We start from the raw sequence: 18,757 nt of genomic DNA, 5'->3' as shown, positions 1-18,757 counted from the left end.
AGTAACCCTCTCACTTCCTGTATCAAGGTAATTGCTGTTACTCTCCAGTTCCAGAGAATAGAAATTCCAGTAGAGAAATATCCAGCTTCCCTAGATATTATACCTAACAGTGGAGTTGCTGGGCCACGGAGATGCGCATCTCCCACTTTATTAGGTTTTGCCAAATTGTTCTGCAAGTGACTGTACCTATCCAGTTGGAGAGTGACTGGCTTAGTGAATTGTGAATTTGCAGTTGTAGTGCCTGGATCGTCTCCCTTTATCACCCCAATCTCTGGACTGTGCAGTTCTTGGAGCCCTCACTTGAATACCAGAACAGGTGGTAATTCATGTCCTGTTGCCAGGAAGGTGTTGGGCCACGAGCGTGGACCTGACGTTCTGAATTGGTTGTCAGAGTACATTTACCACAGATGACTGTGGACCTATATGGAAAAAGGGAGTGGCCTGTTCCTCAGGGACATGGTGGTATATGATGCGGCAGGGTCATGTAGAGGCCAGGTCCACACTGCTCTGGGCTGTGTAAAAAGGTGTACAGGAACACACATTCTGTTTAAAGAAAACTCAGGGTTGAGGTAGAATTTCACATAATAGATTTAAACATGCTTTTGTGGGCTGGCTTGGAGACCTGGCCACCATTTTAAACAGTATTTCTAGAGTATGTGTCCCCAAATCTAAAACAATTAGAATTACAAGTAAACTTTTGGTGTAAACGCGGTTTGATTTGAGGGGGAGGGACTGGGTAATGTTCCCTGAAGTTTAGTTTAGTACTTTAGGCGCTCGGCTAATAGCCGTTAAATGAAAGAGTGAGCCCAGCGTGTGGTGGAAGGAGAGAAAGGTCGAGTGAGCCCAGCGTGTGGTGGAAGGAGGGAAAGGTCGTTTCTAGAGGGAGGAGTCTTGCAGCCTTCGGGGCAACTTGCACTCTGCGTTCGCAGCAAGTTGCGACCTTTTGCTGCCTCTTCTTTTTTCTCTCCTTTCCTTTCTCTCACTCTTGCGATCATTGCGTTCTCGTTGGCTGTCTGGTGGCCTCTCTTGTATTGCCTTAGTTATGGACAGGTGGGTGTAGTGGGGAGTGTTCCGTGTCCAGGGACCGATGCTCTACCTCCCTGCGGACACAGGCCTGTAGTAGTGGTTCAGAGCTGGGACTCAGATTCTGGCTCTGCCAAGAATAGTGTGCCAACAGTAAGATAATAACATCTTTTTATATAAAATGGAGATAATAGTAATACCTACCTTGTATGCTTGTTATGAGGAGTAAATGAATTAATATATGAAACCTGCTTTAAACAGTCTGGTACATAGTAAGTCATTATTATCATCATCATCATCCTCCTCCTCAATTCTTTCTTTCTTTTTGTTAGCTGTGTTCAATGCTCTGTTCCAGAGTTTGCACCGTTCTTTTCAGTATCCCTCTGGCTACATTTCTGTTTTTTCAGGATGATATTTTCTTGCCTTAATAAACTTTTGTTCTTGCGTTTTTATTTCCTTGCTCTCAATCTGTAAAATTGCAATGAAAATTAATACAGTCTGTGATTTGAAATTCTTGAAAAAGTTCTGAGTTGGCCAAATGTGTTTTCTAACTTTTCCTTCACTTCAAAAATGTTATAGAATATTTTGGGCATTAAAAAGGCGGGACTGTATATTGAACCACCCATATGTTTGCCACACAGCTTTAGACAGAAAACGTTAGAGATTCAGTTGAATTCTGCGAGTCCCATCTTGTTCACGTTCCTTTCCCTCACCTGCCAGAGGTCACTTCCATCTTGACTTTGTATTCCTAAAATATGAGAGATTATTTTGTATGTTTTAAAACTTTTTATAATTAGAACCATACTTAACACATTCATCTTCCTGCCACTTATTTTTTGGCTTAACATTTTGTTATATATTTTGAGCTATATTTATAGTGATACAAACAGCTCTGATTCATTCATTTTCTTTTCTTTTTTTTTTTTTGTGAGGAAGATCAGCCCTGAGCTAACATCTGTGCTAATCCTCCTCTTTTTGCTGAGGAAGACCGGCTCTGAGCTAACATCTATTGCCAATCCTCCTCCTTTTTTTTCCCCAAAGCCCCAGTAGATAGTTGTATGTCATAGTTGCACATCCTTCTGGTTGCTGTATGTGGGACTCGGCCTCAGCATGGCCGGAGAAGCCGTGCATTGGGATCCGACCCCAGGCCACCAGCAGCGGAGCATGAGCACTTAACCGCTAAGCCATGGGGCCGGCCCTGATTCATTCATTTTCATTGCTATATGGCATTATATGACTAGATCACAAATTATTTATTCTCATCTTGAATGGATATTTACACTGAAAGGTGTCCTGTGGGTGCAAGATTCCTTCATCTGGAAACCACCTTTATCTCTACGTCAGTATTGGAAACAAAGCAGTAAATAGCTTTTGTGTAGATTCCCCTAGTACATATGCGACCGCTTCTAGGTATATTACGCTCTAGAACGGAATTGCTGGCCACAGAAATGTGCATCTCACACTTTCTTAGGTATTGCCAAATTGCTCTCCTAAGATTGCACCCTATTAACTCCCACCAACAGAATGAGAGTTGTGGTTGCTTCACGTCCATGTCAGCGTTTGGAATTGTTGGACTTTAATTTTTGCCAACAGGATCAATTTGAAATGCTCTCTCCCTGTTTTAGTTTATTTGAATATCAGAGGTTGAACATATGTTTATGGGCCATTCCAGTGTCGCCTTTTTGTATCCTTGCTTGTTTTCTCTCTTTGGTTATTTGTCTTTTTCTAGTTGACTTGTAGGAATTACTTTATATATTCTGATACTGGATCTTTGTTCATACATTATAAATATCTCTGGTCTTTGCTCAGTCTGCTCTTTCTGATAATTTATTGTGTTAAAGCATACGTATACACAGATTCTCTTTGTGTTAGATGCAGGAGATAGAAGCATCTTGACAGACCCACTATCCAATACAATATCCTTAGCTCAGTGGATCTTATGGAGAGCATGTATTAGGGTCTGAGGTATATGTAGCCTCCCGGCCAAGTCTGGTTTATTTTTATATGCTGGCTCTAGAGGGGTCCTCTGGGACTGTTTGCACTGATCTAATATTCCCATTTTGTTGTAAGCATCTATATAACAAGTTTTTGGCACCTACTGTAATTATCGGTTTAGTTGTTCATGGAGCACAGTTCTTTTTGGGCAGGATCTGTGTATAATTTATCCCTGTATATTCCACATTGCCTGGAAGTGTAGTAGGTGTTCAAGGGGGATTGTTGTTAAAGGAGACTGGAACACCTTCCCTTCCAGGCTCTGTCTTGCCCAGTTTGTTTTCTATTCATTTCACAAATATTTGAGTGCCTGGTGTGGGCATAACAATAGGCACTCACATCCCATTGGATTGGTTTATTGAAATGTTAAGTTTATTCATAATAATTGATGGTGTAGTTTTTTTTTTTTTCTGTGAGGAGATCAGCCCTGTGCTAACATCTGCCAATCCTCCTCTTTTTTCGCTGAGGAAGACTGGCCCTGGGCTAACATCTGTGCCCATCTTCCTCTACTTTTTATATGGGACGCCGCCACAGCATGGCTTGCCAAGCAGTGCGTCAATGCGCAGCCGGGATCCAAACCGGCCAACCCCTGGCCGCCGAAGCGGAGCACACGCACTTAACTGCTTGCACCACCGGGCCCGGCCCCATGTAGTTTGTTTTGTAATCGCTTTCAATTAACTCAATTTGCTGTGTAATTTGCGACATCTTTATTACAGATAGATGACAATAAAGAAAGATTTTTTTTGTCCACCTGATTTAAAATGAAAGTTATTATTAATATTTCTATATGTTAGTAAAGGTAGTAGGAATTAGGGGGGTTCTTTGGTGGTCATGGTTTGGAAATAATGTACTATCAAAGGAAAGAATTGAATTAGATTGATTTTGTATTTCTTTCTATTTTGTGTAAAATATTTAGAAAATCTTTAACACTTTCAAATTAAGTACTTTTAAAAGCTTCAAAACATTATTAAAATATTTTATTGTAATTCTGTGAACCAAGACATTAATAAAAATTTAATTTGTTTAAAAAAACCTAGAAGTGAAATCATAGGCTTTTGTGCATATAAAATAAAATTAATTTCAAATGATTCACTCTAAATCAAAAAACTATTTTATATATTGTTGTATCTACCTATTCATTGATCCATCCTGCCATCCTGTTATCCTGTAATGCTGTTCACGTATAAGATAGATAAGGCACGTATAAGATTGTACTAGTTATGTCCCTTGATGTTGGTTATGGCCACATGACTTGTTTAGTCAATAAAATGGGAGCGGAAGTGATGTGTGACACTGCAAGGCAGAAGCCTTTAAGAGCCAGTGCATCGTTTGCCTCATCTCCTCACCCCTCCACCCCTCATTGGTGACTGGTGATGTTCAGCTAATGGGAGCTCTCTCTACCTGGGTCCGGACATGCGGATGTGGAGCAGAGACCCTAGGGGACGTGCAGGGGCCATAGAGTGAGCAAGTAAGCCTTTGTTTTTATAAACAACTAAGATTTGCAGGTTGTTTATTACCACAGTTTAACCTACTTAATCCTAACAAGTACCCTCGCTATGTTATATTTCAATTCTGCTTTTCAGATATAGCTTAATGATGTAGAAGTTAAAATAAATGCACTTATTAACATTCCATGGAGTTATTCTTTTTAAGTGGTTGCTGTTGATCTGACAGTTGCAGTGTAAAGTTAATATTTATTTTCTTGTCAAAACTTTGTATCTTTTATATTTTCTTGCTTGATAGACATGCACCTCCCTCCTAACCACTGTGGCAAGGCTTGAGAAGGGTTGATGTGTATCGTAAGGTCTCACTATTTTATGTGATTTTTCCAGTGTAATGTAATAGCAGTAGAGTGTGCCATCCTAGATCGTACCTTCTGTAATTTCAAGTTCTCTCTCATCACTAAGAAAGTGGAAGACAACTATATCTACATTATTCTCATAGTCCCTTGTTTTCTTATTAAATTTCATAAGGTTATTTTGGCTTAACAGACAAGGGCTTTCAATTTCAAAGTATAAAACACACACACACATATACTCCTGTCTTCTGACAGAAAGCTTTCCTAATTAAAAAAATAGTGGACTTTAATATATCCAACTGTATTTCATATGCAATTAGTGTTTTGATTGTAACTTCATTTTCTTTTGCACTTTGAGAGTATAACAACTATAATTGCCTTTTTGCCCATTGTTTTCATTTCTGTGTTTAGTTCAGTTAAAAGCTAAATTAAATGGTGTTAAGTGACAACTTGAAAGATACATTTTATTTATAAATTTCATGTATTTAAATTGGTATGTTATAAATTATACAGGTGATAAAAATTTGATTTTCATTACTTGACAAAGTTGATATGCATGTTTGGTTTTTAATTTGAAAAATATTTGATAGGTCACAGCTGTGTGCCTGGTAAATTTAGATAATTGCCTCAAGCTACTTTTTAATCTTATGTTCTTCCACTAGATGGTGCTCATTCCTTTAGGAAATCTGAGACTTAGTTCAAGGAACTTGTCAGTTATGTCTCTGATGGATTAAAAATAAACAGCAAATTCAGGCCAAAGCAGTATTGAAAAACTTGTGAAACTTTTATATGTCATGTAAAGAGCCATAGAACTTTGTGGTAGACGTATTTATGATTAATAGTGTATTATATTTCCAAGGAATCAATGATTTTATTATTTGACTCATTTGTATAAAAAGTACTCAAATGCTTATTGTACCTTGTGTTAGGTGTTGGGGATACGATGGCAAAAAACAGGCACGGTGGTCTTTAGCCACCTGACTCTTGAAATCAATACTCAAATAATCACTTAAATAAGTGTAAAATTATAATAGGTTTTTGGTAGAGTATATGATGGAGGAGGGTGTTTGCTCACATTCTGGGAATGTTTTGTTTAAGAAGTGACTACTGAGCTAGTTAAACAAGATCTGAAGGTTGCTTAAGAATTAACTGGGTTAGAGTGGGTTGGGGCAGATATTTCACAGTAAGCAATAGTGCCGGGGGTTCTCCATCTGCACCCCAGTCACTGCTTGGATCTGATGGGCCTTTTCAGTTTGGAGACTTCTGTTCTTCAGCTCTTATTTCTTTGATGGTTTCCTTCCCTCAGCTCTTTTCTTTTACATCTTTCTGGAAGTTCTTTTAGGTGCATAATGGTCTTTCTGGATTAGTAGTTTATTTTTTTAGCTTCTGCTTTTGCTTTCTGAGAGATACCCTCAGCCTTTACTTTCCATCTTTCTATTTAATTTTTAAATAATTTACTGCCAAAATTTTAATTTGAATAATTTTGGGAGGAGGATGTTTCTGTTCCTTTTTCAGAGCATCCTAGTCTTATTCCATGAGTACGCTATGGAATCTAAGAATAGTTAAAACAAACCAAACAAAAAACCGCTCCTATTTATTGATTCCTTACTGTGTGCCGTGTGTTTTTCAAAGTTCTAAATACCTTGTTTAGTTTTTCCAGCAACCCTAAGCGGTGTGTACTCATCTTTTTCCCCACTGTAAACATTAGAAGAACGAGACACTGCTTTGACTAAAGTTACACAACCAATCAAGTGGTGGAGCTGGCCTTGAACCCAGGTGGTCTGGCTCAGGTTGGTTCTATGCTTTTAACATTAACTTACTCTGCTGGTTCATGGATATTCAGTAGATTGGTTTTGGTTTTATTTTAAATTCTCTTCTTTTTTGTTCACAATCTTTACTTACCGTGAGACTTTTTTTCTGTTTGCTTAGTGTTTATCCTGTTGAAGGCTTTTGTCAAATGTCTATTAATTCTTGGCTGTCTGCTTATGTTTTGGGGTGGTACAAAGCTGATTGGAAGCTCTTTGTGCCTGGGCAGGGCCTGGTGACTGGGGGGCTTCCCTTTAGAGCAGTGGTTTTCAGCAGGAGTGGAGGGGCTTAGGGGGACAGGATGATTTTGCAATATTTGGAGACGTTTTTGATTGTCAGGACTTGAGGGGAGGGGTGCTACTGGCATCAAGTGGATAGAGGCCAGGGATACTGCTAAGCATGCTACAGTGCACAGGGCAGTCCCCCACAACAAAGAAATATCCAGCCTAAACTGTCAATAGTGCCACCACTGAGAAACCCAGCTCTGGAGTGAAGGATGAAAAATGACTACTATTGGTTGTAGGAGGAGGTGCAAATGCCGGAATGTAGAGGCTTTTTTTTCCTGTGGCTTTTCAGTTTTTTTGTCATAGAAACCTGGAATCTGCTACCTGGGACTTAGTGGCTCGCTGTTTGGCATTGTGGGTAGGCAAAGGGGAAAGAACCCTGCCAGTATTTAGGTGTTCAGCACCTCCCCATGCCTGGCGTCGCCACGCCCTGAGCATCACAGTGTTCTGGGCCAAATTGACTCTCTTCTTCACAGTCTCCCAGTTGTTCTAATTCTCTGCTGTGGCCTCCTTTTTCTAGAAATTCCTTGAACTCTCTAGTTTTATGACGGCCCCATTTCCATTATTTTTAATTAAAAAGAATCATTTTAGTGCATCTTAGGATGGAGAAGAGGTCCATTTCTGTTATTAATCACTAAACTCTGTAACCATAATTTTTAGTGGCATTATTGTAATCCATCACCTGCTCATACCATAATTTAATCATTCTCTTATAGTTAGAATTTTTCCTCATCAATTCTTAGATTACTTTGAAATATAGTTTATATAGGGACAATAGGATAAGTGCGTCTTTCCTTTACTAATTTTCAGAATATTGTGTTGGTACCCTAGCATCCTCCAAAGTTAATCAGTATATATGTTTTTAAGTATCATTATGAACTCAAGGATTTTTATATATTTGATGTGTGTCAATCCATTGCAGTCGTTATTCATTGTGATGCTCGAATTACCCCATCTTTGGCCTGTGGGAACCCCTTCAAGTTGGCTTCTGTGGTTTTTGACAAAACTCCGTTAGATTTTGATCATTTCCTGGCTTGTCGGCCTGACAAGGTGTCTCTGGCTTATTTTACACATTTCCTACCCCTGTATGCTTTAGGATAGATTCCTAGAAGTGAGACTCTTTTTTTTTGAGAGACTATCTGTTGGTTTCTAACGGTGACCAATAGAACTCCTTTACCCTGCTCTTCCTGACTTCTGATTTAAGGTACTATCTTTTTACCTCCAGTTAACACCAGTAAGGTAATCAGTGAGATTATTTTATTTTCCGTATGTTCTCTTCCTAATTTTTGATACTTGTATTTGACCTACACTTCCAGATCATAGAAGAGGTACATTCTATTTTTTATCCTTAGCTCCACCATTTGGCTTTAAATGTATTGCTTGGTAAACATCAGTCCTTATCCAGAAGCTTCTGTAATTATTTCAGAAATTCATTCTCTAGTAGCTTTCTTGTGTGTTGGGCTCATGGGAACAATTTTCCCTGAGTTCTTACAAGTTTTTCTTGTGGTCTTTGTATTAGTTGGAGGTTCAGTTTGTCTGAAATTAAAATCCTGGGTCCGTATTTTCTCTTTTGAATATCTTTTTTTTTTTTTCCTCAGGGGAAGATTCACCCTGAGCTACCATCTCTTGCCAATCTTCCTCCTTCCCCACTTACCCCCCCGCAAAGCCCCAGAATATAGTTGTGTATAGTTATAAGTTCTTCTGGTTCTTCTGTGTGAGCTGCCGCCACAGGGTGGCTGCTGACAGACAAATGGTGCGGTTCTGTGCCCGGGACCTGAACCTGGGCCACCGAAGCGAAGCGCACTGAACTTTACCCCTAGGCCATCAGGGCTGGCTCTCTTTTGAATATCTTAAGTATGTTAATCCTTCAACTCCTGGCATAAAGTGTTCCTGCCTTTATGTTCAAAAGATATTTTTCTTTTTATTTCCAGATCCTTAACGAATATTTGTCAGTGTTGACTATTGTGTGTCGGTTTTCCCAGGTATTCAGTATACACTTTTAATCACGTATGTTGACGCATTTTTATCTCATGGTCATTTTTTCAAATTCCCCCAGCACCCCAAAATATCCCCTTGTGCCCCATCTCAGTTGCTTCCTCACTCCCACCTCTCCTCCCTAAGGGTAAACAACTGTTGTGACTTTAAACTTTGTGGATGGTTTTGCCTCTTTTTGGAAGTTTATTTAAATGGAACTACACATTATCTATTTGTTTATGTCTGGTGTCTTTTACTCAAATTGTGTTCATATGATTCACTTACGTTGTGATTAGATTAGTTCATTCATTTTTGTTGCTGAAGGGTATTTCATTCTACAAGTATATCACAGTTCATTCAACTGTTGATGGACATTTTGACTGTTTCTTATTTTTGACTGTTGTAAATAATGCTGCTGCTATAAACATTGCTGTACAGGCCTCTGGTTTGTATGTGGATGCATTTCTGTTGGATATATACTAAGGAATGGAATTGCTGGGACATAGGGTTTTCATTGAACTGTTTGTGTATGTGTTTCTGGAAGGTATGTATCCTTAGGAATGGAGTTGCTGGGTGAGGGAGCTTTGTTCAAAGTGTTTGTCCCAGTTTGTATCCCGCCAGCAGCGTATGACAGTTGCTGCTGTTCCGCCCACATCCTTGCTAGCGTTTGGTATGGTTGGGGTTTTTGTTTGTTTTGTTTTTAAACCCACCTTGGTGGGTTAGTATTTCGTCATGTTTTAAATTTGGATTCCCAGATGGCTAATAAGGTTGAGCACATTTTCATGTGTTTATTGGCCATTTGGATATCTCTTTTAATGAAGTGCTTGTTCAAGTCTTCTGCCCAGTTTTCTGCTGGGTTCTCTTTCTTAGATTTATAGGAATTCCTTATAGAAGCTTTGTAGTGCTTGGCTGTGGATCAAGCACTGCGTTGGTTCTGTGTATTACAAATAGATTCTGCCACTGTATGGCTTGCCTTTTAAGTGGGATGTCGAACAGAAGTTCCCAGTTGTAACATAGTACAGTTTGGTAATCTTTTTCATTATGCTTAGTGCTTTGGTGTCCTGTCTTGGAAAACTGTGTGTATTTCAAGATCATGAAGATATTTTCCTGTATTAATTTCTAGAAGCTTTATGATTTTACCTTTCACATATAGATCTACAGTCTACCTTGAGTTGATTTTTGTATGTGGTGTGAGGTAGGAATCCATTTAAGGAAAGGCCATCCTTTCCCCATAGCTCTGCAGTGCTAACTTCCTCATTCATCTTGTGTCTAGATATGCATAGTCTGTTTCTGGACTCTCTTCTCTTCTGTTGTTCTGGCCTTCAGTGCCACGCTGTCTTAATTACAGAAAATCTGTTGGAGTTTTGATTGTTATTGCATTGGATTCATAGTTCATTTTGGGTAGAATGGTTATCTTTACAATATTAACTCTTATAATTCACAAGTATGGTATATATCTTTCCATTTATTTAGGTTTTTAATTTCTCTCAGTATTATTTTATGATTTTCTTTTATGTCCTGCATGTCTTTCATTAGAGTTTTTCGTAGGTATTAAAAATATTTTTAATTGTTTGCTACTGGTACATAGAAATATATTGATGCAGTATAGTTTCCTTATACCCTGCAGTTAGCTAAATTCACTTAGAAATTTGATTAGTTTGTCTGTAGATTTTTAAAAAATTTATTAATAATGGCAGTTTTATTTCTTCCATTATAATCCTTATACTATCTATTCATCTGTCTATCATCTATCTATCTGTATATTTATTTATGCCTTATTGTTCAGACTAGGGCCATTGTTGAATGAGCATTATAATAATGGGTTTCTTTGTCTCTTTCCCCATGAATTCTGTTTTTTCATTACTACTTAAGTTTTATTTCTTCCTTCTATCATTTATTTCCCCTACTGTAACTTTCCGTGTCTCGTTGCTCTTATGTTGCTTCTAGTTTAGTCTTTATTACTAAGAAAATTTTTCTAACACATTCCAGCTCTCTTTATATCATCCTGTTTTCTAATCATCTCATTTCTGAGCCTTTTCTAATTCTGATCATGCTGTTTTTTAATAGCTTTCAATATTTTCTTTATTTCCATTAACTTAATTTAAAATATTAGGTTACAGTTTTCTTCTGCTTTCTGCTCATATTTTTCTGGCTTGTCTTCGTTGTGTTTCCGTATGTTATTAATTCTTTTTGCTTTTCTAGCATCTCTCACGCTTGAGTGAGGTGAGCCTCCCTGCACCTTTCGGAGGATAGGAGAAAGTAGCTGTGTGAGGTTGGTGACGCCCGAGGGTAGCTTTTCTAGATTTATGCCTCCTCTTGCTTCCTTATCTGTTAGTGTGAAACATTAAAAAAAAATAAAATCAAAAAATAAACGGCTCTCTCAGCATAGGTACTGTTTTGTTATTTTGTAAGATCCGCCCTTTCTGGTTTCCTCATGCATTTGATCTGAACATCCTCTCTCCTGCACCTCTGGTGTTCCTGCCCTGCTCACTTTGGTTCTGCTTCCAGCAGTTTCTCCCTGGTCTGGTGGTTCCCGCTTTTTGGAAAGAAACTTCTGCCACCATCTTGCCTTCCCTTGGCTTATATATATTTTTAAAAAATTATTCAAAAATTTTATTTCCTTTTAACCAAACCTAATGATATACAGGCCATCCATCATGTGAGAAGTCATAGTGCTTATAGGATTATTGAAAACATTAAAGGGGCTAATCTATGTGAAGCACCTAGAACTGTGTCTGGCTGTAGTAAGCACTCAGTGTTTGTTGGTGTTGTAATTATTAATAGTAATTAGAAAACGCCATATTCATTCATTCAACAAAATGAATAACTATTTGAATAAAGTGTTAAAGTTGGTAGTGATTAAAAGAAAAATTTAGAGAATTAGACTAATTTATTGCTAGTCTGACTCATTTTTTGGCAAACGTGTAATTAGATATATGAGGAGCAATCAGTATATATAATTTCTATAACTCAGAAAGTCTTTTTTTAGAATATTGCATTCCTTAATGTTTTATTACATTTATTTTTCTTCTTTGGAACTTGATGAAAAGCATTATTTCATCTTAGCTGGAAAAGCAACTTTCTGCTACCTCTCATTGGCAAATATTTGTTAGATCCACATCATCTGAGTTGATATAACAGAATCTTGATACCTCAACAGTAGCTGCTTTGGCAAAAGTAGAAATACAATATGTGTTTGTCTAGGGCAGAGCAAGAGTCTAGAATGAAATAAGATTTGTACATGTGCTGCATAGAGCTTTTTAACCATCCTCTATAAGTCAGAAGTTGGAGAGGATTGAACTAGCTTTTTTTGAGGTTTTTCAGATAGTTCCAACAGTATCTATTTCTAAATCACAAATTTTTCCTGGTGATGTATTTATTTCTACTATATTAAAAAAAATCATCCATGATATGTTGAGGTCGTCACTTACATTTTGGTAAAATATACTCTTGAAATTCACAGGACAGTTTGATTTGGTATCTCACAAGTTGGTGAAACTGTACTGCCAAAGCCCATGACATCATCCTCTCTGTAGGCCAGTGAAAGTACATTGCATCATCTTAGTTCTGACAGTGTGTGAAATTTGCAAAGACGTTGGCACATGCTCTCTTGTGCTGCTGGGATAGTGATGACTGCTGCTTCTGCAAAATCATTGAGTGCGTCCAGGCTAGGACTCTGAGGATCAAGTGGATAGTGGAGCCACTTAGATGGAAAGAGGTTTGGTACATGAATAACTGCATGAAACAGAGAGGCCAGCCACCCTCCCCTTAGTCTCTCTCCCACGAGCTTCTTTTTGGACTATGAGATGAGCAAAAAGTAAGACAAGTCAGAAAGGAAAGACATTACAAAACTATAGAAAGTCTGCTATGTAGAAAGACTACAGAAAGAATAAACAAAACTATAGAAGTGCAGCGCAAGCATGTGATATCATAATCCAGGTTTACACAGAATATGTGCATGTCTTACCAGTGATTCGTTTATCTGAGGATTCCATAAAATCTTACGTCACCTGCTAAGTTTAAAATACTGTATGCTTAAAAAGTTAGGTCCCGAGCATAATCTTTTAACAACATACCTGTTAAAAAGGGTCAATATAGGGGCTGGCCTGGTGGGGTAGTGGTTAAGTTCACACGCTCTGCTTTGCTAGCCTGGGGTTCGAGGGTTTGGATCCTGGGCATGGACCTGTACACAGCTCATCAAGCCACGCTGTGGTGGCAACCCACATACAAAACAGAGGAAGCTTGGCAACAGATGTTAGCCCAGGGCTGATCTTACTCACCAGAAAAAAAGGAGAGGGGTCAGTATATGTGTAAAGGAAGACCCAGCTAAATTATAGTTTCTCTTTCCAGTGAGATAGCATACTTTAACTTTTTAAAATCTCTGTCCTCACTTGAAATGTCATGGACTCCACAATTTGGCCTCCTTCACATATTGCCACCAAGCCCAATCAGAAATTTTTTTCTTCAGCTATTAAAATATAAAACCATAAGAAAAATAGACTTTCCCAGAGCATAGGAGCCTGAGGTTAAAAATAAAAAAGGAAGAAAAGTTAGAAGTAACATATACAAAAATTTTCCTTACTTACCTGCTTCTGGTTTGCATTAACTTCATTAGTTTCCATTTTCTTTTGTTCATATCTGGTTATTTTCTTTTTTTGAGAAAATTAGTTAAAAAGCAAGTTAAAACAACTGCAATTAATTGGAGTTAGTTGGCTTAATGTCAGTCTCTCCACCAATATACTGCAAACTTGAAGAAAGTATTGTATCTGTCTTATATTCCTTCTGTATCCTTGATGCTGATAGGGCACATTACTTGACACCTAGTAGACACTTATTAATTTGTATTTTTGTATATAATGTGACATTCTCAGAATTTTTGTAATTTATCTTTTGGAGCCATTGTAGAGTGGTGAAGTTGTTTAAATCAACTCAGAGTGATTAGGTTATTATAACTATTATATAATGACATCAGAGAACACCTTTCTAAGCGTGTTACCTGAGTTAGAAATCAAAAGGGAGGAAATGAATAAAGATAACAAGGACGCTGTCACAAAGATGAGCTGCAGTTAGAGATTATTGGGAATGAACAGGCAGATTTGGGTGGAAAATGGAACTTCTAAAAATGTAATTGTTGAAATAAAAACCTCAGTGGATTTAATGGCTTAAATTGCAAATTAGATACAGCTGAAGACAATTAGTGACCTTTACCATCTATCTGAAGAAAGTAGCAAGAAAGCAGTATATGTCTATAGTTATATATTTTATTATATATTGTAATATAATAATGAGTGATAGAGAATATGAAAAAAATACTAAGAGGTATGAAGGTTAGAATGAGAAGATCCTAATACATGCTCAATTGGAGAACCAGCAGGCAATGATAGAGAAAGTAGAGGAGAGGTGATGTTTGAGGGAGAATGACAACAAGTTTTCCAGAACTGAAGAAGAATCGTGACTTCACAGATTCAGGAAGCACAGCATATCCAAAAACACATATAAAATAAATTAAAAAAAATAAAAAAATATATCTACATGTCTAGATACATTGTTGTGAAACCACGGAGCACTACAGGAAAAGAGAGGATCTTAAAAGCATCCAGAGAGAAAGGACAAAGAATAACAATTTGAATGTTTGCAGACTTCTCAAAAACAAAAATATAAGCTAGAAGATAGTAAATAAATCTTCGAAGAAGTGCTGAAAGAAAAGAACTGTCAATGTAGACATATCTAGGCAAAACTATTTTCAAGAACCAAGGTGAAATAAAAATCACACACAGGCATACCTCGGAGATAGTGCAGGTTCGGTTCCAGGCTCCCACAATAAAGCGAGTGTCTCAGTAAAGCAAGTCACATGAATTTTTTGGTTTCTCAGTCCATAAAAAAGTTATGTTTATGCTACACTGTGGTCTGTTAAATGTGCAATAACATTATGTCTAAAAAAACAAGGTACATACCTTAATTAAAAAATGCTTTATTGGGGTGGGCCCTGTGGTGTAGTAGTTAAGTTTGGTGGCCCAAGTTCATAGGTTCAGATCCCAGGCGCGGCCCTACACCACTCGTTAGCCATGTTGTGGCGGCGACCCACCTATAAAATAGAGGAAGATTGCCATGGATGTTAGCTCAGGGCTAATCTTGCTCAAGCAAAAAAGGAGGAAGATTGGCGGCAGATGTTAGCTCAAGGTGAATCGTCCTCAGTAAAAAAAAAAGAAAAAAAAACTTTATTGCTAAAAATGCTAGCTATCGCCTGAGACTTCAGCGAGTCATGTCTTTTTGCTGGTGGCGGATCTTGTGAGAAATGCAGTATGTGCGAAGCGCAGTAAGCGAAGCACAGTAAAATGAGGTGTCCTTGTATGACCTAAACTAGAAGAGTTTACCAACAGGAGGCGTGCCTTAAAGGAACTTCTAAAGGCTGAATTTAGGGGGAAAAAGTCCCAAATGGATGACTGGAGACCCAAGAAGGAATGATGATAAAATAAAATATCATGTATGTAAATCTAAACTAACATGGTTTATACAAAATAATTTTGGAAAAGTCAAATATGGTTATCTAAAATAAAGGCCAAAGTAGGATATTGTGAACACTACATTTGCACACAATAGCATTTGAGTTAGGAGGGAAGTGATATGATTTAAAGTCCGTGTAGTGTTTGTGAGGGGGGACTGAGATTTAACTTGCTTAAGTTAAACATGCATGGAAAAATTCAAGGTGACCCAAGACAGAGTTCATAAGTTTCAAACCATTGGGAAAGGGGGAAAAGAGGAAGGAAAAAAAAAAAAGACCACCACCACTAAAAATGGGGCAGTCAATACAAAAGTAAAGGCAAAAAAGAAAAGAAAAAATAGTACAAATAGAAACAAAAAAAGTTAGATGTAAAAATAAAATCCAAATGTATCAATAGTTGCAATAGATATAAAAGTGACTAAATTTCTTGTGTGCGTGTGAGAGGAAGATTAGCCCTGAGCTAACATCCAAGGCCAATCCTCTTCTTTTTGCTGAGGAAGATTGGCCCTGGGCTAACATCCGTGCCCATCTTCCTCTGCTTTATCTGGGACGCTGCCACAGCATGGTTTGACAAGCGGTGTGTTGGTCCCCCCCCCCAGCATCCAAACCTGCGAACCCCGGGCCGCCGAAGTGAAGTGTGTGAACTTAACTGCTACGCCACCCGTGACTAAACTTTTGAGTTAAAAAAAACTGCACAGATAATGAGACTGTGAAAAATAAAACTAAATTCTGTTATGTACTGTTTATAAGAAACGTACCTGAAACATAAGGTCATGAAAAGGATTAAAGATAGAAAATGATTACTAGGGCAAATACTAAACCAAAGGAAGTGAAGAGGGCTATAATGATGTCACACAAAGTAGACTTGGAGATAAACAGCATTATTAGAGATAGAGAAGGTCATTATAAAATGATAAGCCATTCAATTCTAAACTTGTATATGTGTGACAAAAAAGCCTCAAAATAAATAAACAAAAATTTATAAAATAGAGATAATTCAGTGGATTCATCATCACAGTAGGATTTCAGCACATAGAACACATATAAAAATTGATCATATATAAGTCCATAAAGCAGGTCTCAACAAATGTCAAATACTGGGTATCATCCAGACTCTATTCTCTCACCCTTTATCAGTTAGGGTCTTTTTAGGAAAACAAAAACCATGATAAGTAATTCAGACAGAAGTGATTTAATAGAGGGATTTGGTTACGTATGTGTTTGAAGGCTGAAAGAATTAAAGAGGTGAACTCAGATTTAATACTATAGAAATTGGCTCCCATTGGCCAACTCTAACAGGAAGACTCCAGGAAAAGGAGTCTGGGAAATGTAGTCTACGAGCTCCCAGTACCCCCACCAAAGAGCTGAGAGAAAATAGGTGAATAATTGACACAGACCCTAGTGTGTTTAAGGTTGAAGTCAGTGCTAAACAGGAAAAATAAGTCTCCATATATTTGAAGTTTAAAAATGGATAAACAGTTCTATAACTCATGGGCCAAACAAGGAGAGGCAAAAAATACTTAGAACTGAATGCTGATGTTTATGTATCAAAACCTGTGGGATGGAATAAAAGGTGAACTTTTTTAAGTTGTAATAAGACATAAAATGCCTTAAATGCTTGTATTAGGAAAGAAGAAAGGATAAAAATAATGAGCTAAGCAGTCAGCTTAAGAAGTTTAAAGGAACAGCAGAATAATCACTCCCCCCCCCCCCAAAGTAGAAGGAAGGAAATAGTAGAGATAAGAGCAGATATCAGTGAACTAGAAAATGAAGAGGACCAATGAGGCCAAAAGTTAGTTTCTTAAAAAGACTAATGAAATAGTCTGCTGGCTAGATTGAAATAAACAAGGTTAGGAATGAAAAGAGGGATATAACTACAATCCAGCAGAGCTTAAAAAGGTAATTAGAGAATACTGTGAACAACTTTAGGTCAATTAATTTGAGAACTTGGAAGTGGGGTAAGAATTTGTAGAAAAGGATGACTTACTGATTTGTCTAGACGAAATAGGAAGTCAAAATTAGATAAAGAAACCACCAGGCTCACATGGCTTTACATTTTGCTAGTGGGGGTATAAATAGATACCACCGTTTTAGAACAGAATTTGACATTAACTAATCAAGTTAAAAATAATTAACACCCCATGACCCAGCAATTCTTCTCATAAGAATATACCTTAGGCAGCCTCTTACATATGTGTACGAGGGAACTTTTACAAGAATGTTTATAGCAGCAGAGTTCTTAATAGCATAAAACTGGGAATAACTCAGATGCCCAGTGACAGCAGAATGGATAAATAATTTGTGGCTTTTTTGCACGATGAAGTATTATGCAGTAGTGAAAAAAATGATCTGTAAGACATGCAACAAAATGGGTAATCTACAAAATATAATGTTGAGGGAGGAAGAAAAGCAAATCCCAGAAAACTACTTACCATTTTTGTGAAGCTCAAAAAATAAGCAAAACTGAACATGAACACTTCTTATTAAAACATTCACATATGAGTTATGAAACCTTTTTTTTTTTTTTGAGGAATATTGGCCCTGAGCTAACATCTATTGCCAGTCTTCCTCCTTTTGCTTTTTTTTTCTCCCCAAAGCCCCAGTAGATAGTTGTATGGCATAATTGTACATCCTTCTAGTTGTTCCATGTGGGACACCGCCTCAGCATGGCTTGATGAGCAGCACATAGGTCCACGCCTAGGATCTGAACCTGTGAACCCCAGGCTGCCAAAGCGGAGCGCATGAACCTAACTGCTATGCCACCGGGCCGGCCCCTAAAGCCTTTTTTTTTTTTTTAATGAAAAGATATAAAAGTAACCTGGGTAATGGTTACCTCTTAGAGGAAGGCCACACAGGTGGATGTAAGATATTTGTACTGTTCTAGTGTGTGGTTCCATGGTAGGTTCCTGGCTGTTCTTAATAAATTATGTTTTATTAATGTTATATAAAATATTTATATGATTATATAAATGTCATATTTTTATGTATCAAATTATATATTGATAAGCTGATAACGAATGAAGAAACAGAACAAAATCAACTCTGATTAGATGCTATAGTATCATTAAGGATGTCATGAACATTAGGATTTAAATGTAATTTTGTTGGTTTGCCTGCAAGGTGAGCACCATGTGGGAAACTAGTTTCCAGGTTTTGCTTTTGTTCAGATTGGTCTCACAGGAGTCAGTGCTTATCAAAATGATTTTTGGAAGATGTCATGCTCATGTTCTTTCAGGTTTGATGTGATGAACTGACAGTGGCCGTCTTTAAAATTTTGGAGGCCAAAGTCATCTGGTCCTTAGAGTGTAGAATGGGGCTCGTTTTTAGTGTAATCCACTGGGGACCATTTCTTCCAGTTACGTTTCTTTCACGTTCACT

General features: G+C 37.7%; 1 protein-coding gene across 7 annotated transcripts in view; it reads left to right on the top strand.

Moving 5' to 3' along the window:
- MPP7 (MAGUK p55 scaffold protein 7) overlaps window positions 1–18,757 on the top strand; it is a 456,322-nt gene that overhangs the window by 140,369 nt on the left and 297,196 nt on the right. The window lies entirely within an intron of this gene.

The sequence above is a fragment of the Diceros bicornis genome, chromosome 36 (assembly GCF_020826845.1).
Source record: "Diceros bicornis minor isolate mBicDic1 chromosome 36, mDicBic1.mat.cur, whole genome shotgun sequence".
Lineage (NCBI taxonomy): Eukaryota > Metazoa > Chordata > Mammalia > Perissodactyla > Rhinocerotidae > Diceros > Diceros bicornis.
The sequence above is the reverse complement of the archived record's forward strand: the minus strand, read 5'-3'. Positions and strand labels throughout refer to the sequence as shown.